General features: G+C 44.9%; 1 pseudogene; it reads left to right on the top strand.

The window, feature by feature from the left end:
- Positions 1 to 1783: 1783 nt before the first annotated feature.
- On the top strand, positions 1784 to 3028 carry LOC149861711 (uncharacterized; annotated as a pseudogene).
- Positions 3029 to 3485: the final 457 nt, after the last annotated feature.

Here is a 3485-nt window from a genome sequence, read left to right as displayed (position 1 = left end):
ATCAGAAAAATCACTCAGAAGAAGCACACTGGAACAGTAAAGCTGATACTTTAGCCAAGGCTGCTGCTACTAGTAGCCACACTGAAGACACAGACCAAGTAAAGAAAATAGAAGCAGTAACTACCCGGAGACAAACTTTAGGGAAAGGAATAGATACCTTAGACTTAAGTATCCTTCAGGATGGGGATACAGAAATCCAGTCCCTAGCCAAAGCAGGAAAAGATCTCACTGGCAAATACAAGATTGAGCAGTTTGATAATGTCTGGTGGGCAGTGAATACAGATGGTCAAAGGCACTGGGTAATCCCCAGCCAGGTACGGGGGGACCTGATTCAGTTTGTGCATGAGCAAGGGCATAAAGGGAAACAGGATACCTTGAATAGGATTAAAGATACAGGCTGGTGGCCAGGCATGAAAGCAGATGTAGATCAATCGTGTGATAATTGCTTACAATGTGCCATGGTTAATGCTGATCGCCACGTTCAAAAGAATGCATTGGGGCATCAAAGAATAGAGGGTCCTTGGTCGCGGATTCAAATAGATTATATAGGTCCTTTGCCCACCACGAGTAGAGGGAATAAATACTGCCTGGTAATAGTAGACCCCTTCTCTAAATGGGTGGAAGCCATCCCTACTAAAATCAACACTGCCTCTGTCACTGCTAAACAGCTTTTCAACATAGTCTTCTCAAGAATGGGAATTCCCCGAGTAATTGATTCAGATTTAGGATCTCATTTTGTGGGAGATGTCATGCAAGAGCTATGTAAGGCTCTAGGCATTAAGCAACGTTTCCACGTAGCCGGACACCCTGAGTCCTCTGGACAAGTAGAACGAACCAATCATACTCTGAAGGAAGCTTTGAGAAAACAGGTAAAAAGCTCAGGAAAAGATTGGGATGAAAAATTACCAATCATCTTGATGGCTCTAAGAGGCTCTAAGGCAATACATGGGTACACTCCCTTTGAGGTCATGACTGGACGGCACATGCGCATGCCAGAAAGCTGGTGGTTGGGAGTAGAACTGCCTAGTGCCTGGGAAGGGAAAGTGGTGACAGACGAATGGGTACAGACCCTTGTGGAAACAATAGCTGCGCTACACAAGCAAGTGGCAACACAGCTAGGCATAATACAGCAAAACACAGACAAGAAGCTAGGATGGGGAAAACCTCCTTTAATATGGGAAATAGGCCAACCAGTAATGTATAGGAGGTTTTCAGCAAAGGAACACTCTCTGACTCACACCTGGGATGGTCCTTGCTTTATTGTGAATAGAGCCAGCCCCAATGTTTATCAGGTTGAAATCCTGAATGGAAAAGGTAGAAAACCTTGGAGAAAATGGTTTCATTCTTCACAGCTCAAAGAATGGAAGGGTAAACCACTGGGCCGTCAAGGAATAGGGTAAACAGTCTTCTCTATCCTGCCGGCCACCCTTCTTGGCTAGCAGGAAGGAACGGCTTTGAGCCGTTGGAAAACACGCGTCGGATAGGCCTGTCAGTGCCTACCCCGATGTTGAGGCAGGAAAAGGCCAAAGAAGTGCTCAACTTGTTATGACCACCCTCTCGTAGACCAATGCTCCACTTTTACCCTGCAATGTGATCCCAGCTTCTCCCAGTATATACGGGGGGAGTGTGGGAGTTTGTTTTTCTTTTCTCTGTCCCCTCACTCTGTCAGGTCTCCAGACGTGATCTCTGATGTCCCATAGCTGCACCAAAACACTGCTGTATCTGGAGTCGCATGCCCAGACTCTATTTTGCAAATATAGAAGTTTTTGCTAATAAACTGTCATATGCCACTGAAAATATGGGGAAAATGGGAACTCCATTAACCGCATCTTTAAAAATGTTAAGCGAGGAACAACAGCTAATAAGTAAAGTATTTCCTGGGTGGGAAGACCTCATAGAAGGGGATGAAAAGTTATTGATGTCTGGTGTACAGTCTCTCCAAAATAATGTATCATTGGCTTTAGCATGTGAGCAAGCTCAGGCTCTCACCCAAAATGTCATCATGGGAATGATTCGGCAAGCCATGATGGGACAAATTCCCATGGAAGCAATCAACCTGATTCAGCCCCATGCAACAGAGGAAGAATTAGTCCTCCAGCCCTGGTGGAGATTAGTTAACGCTTCGTACAATCACCACCAGCAAAGCTTGCAGTTATTCCTTATAACTGTGGCAGGCAAGGAAGTTAGAACAATCCACCCAGTAGTCCCATTAGGATTGCAAATTGACGATAGCTCAGTGATGTACCCCAGGGATCATAACACTTGGGCCTGGCAGAAAGATAATACATGGAAAACAGTAAATGTAAAAGGGCATAGGAGAAAAGAAGGTTTGGGTTATATCTGTGAAGACCAAGCATTGGAGGAGCATGATGAATGTTTTTTCCCACAACCTGGGAACAAGTCTCACCGTTCCTTCGATGTTATCCAAGAAAGGGAATCTGCTGTTGTTTATGTGGGTAAAGCATGTGTGTGCATAAGAACAAGATGTGATATTGTATTAATTAATGGATATTGGATTCAACCTATGGTGCCTTATATTAATCGCTGTTTCTGAAATGTAACCACCATTGTTACTTGTGATCTTAAGTTTACTGTACCTATATGGACCATACAACATTTGAATGCCTACCCTGAGCTCTACAAAGAGGTGTCCCCCATTTTACTAGGAATGGGTCTCATCACCATTAAGAACCTATTAACTCATCCCTCTTTACAAGCTGAACTGCAAAGACTCAAAACTTTAGGAGAGAATGGCAAACTCGAGATTCAACACCACAATCAGGAGATCTCTAAGCTAGCAGCTACACTTACAAATGCAAGCCATCACTCCTGGTGGGAGGTTTTGTTTGGATGGAGTCCCAACGCAACAGGACTTTTAAATGTCATGTTTCACCCCATTGCAGTAATTATTAGTTTTCAAATTATACTAGTGATTGGTCTAATGCTACTAGTTTGCTGGATCCAGAGACTGATGCGACAATTGCAATGGATAGAAGATCAGAACCAGTACCATGGAGCAAAGATGTGATGGGGATACCCGCTCAACGCAAGCACCCCATCAATGGGGGGAATTGTTACCTGTCAGCTCCATGTTCTTGGGGAACCCTGACACAGGACGCAGCCCGTCTGACTCACAAAGAATCGCCCCCCCCCACCTAAACAGAAACCGATTACAATGCAGTGAGAGACACACCTAAAACCCTCCAGATAAGGGGGACAAAAGTACAACAACTGCCCTAAGTCTCATTTGCATCTGAGATGGGACCAGATGACCATTCATTTACATGAGAGATGGAGAACAGAAAACCTGAAGCAGAGACTGCAGTGAATTGTGGGATCATCGAAGCAGGGGAGCACGGCGTGATGGGGAATCTCTGCTCCAAATGCTCCTCAACCCTCACACCCAGCTCCGCATTTATCAGACCAGTTCTAATCGGGATTTACAAAGGACTTTTCCTTCCCCCGCCACACACACACCTCTAAGC

This window comes from Crocodylus siamensis, chromosome 6 (assembly GCF_052110815.1).
Source record: "Crocodylus siamensis isolate JL-2025a chromosome 6, ASM5211081v1, whole genome shotgun sequence".
NCBI lineage: Eukaryota > Metazoa > Chordata > Crocodylia > Crocodylidae > Crocodylus > Crocodylus siamensis.
The sequence above is the reverse complement of the archived record's forward strand: the minus strand, read 5'-3'. Positions and strand labels throughout refer to the sequence as shown.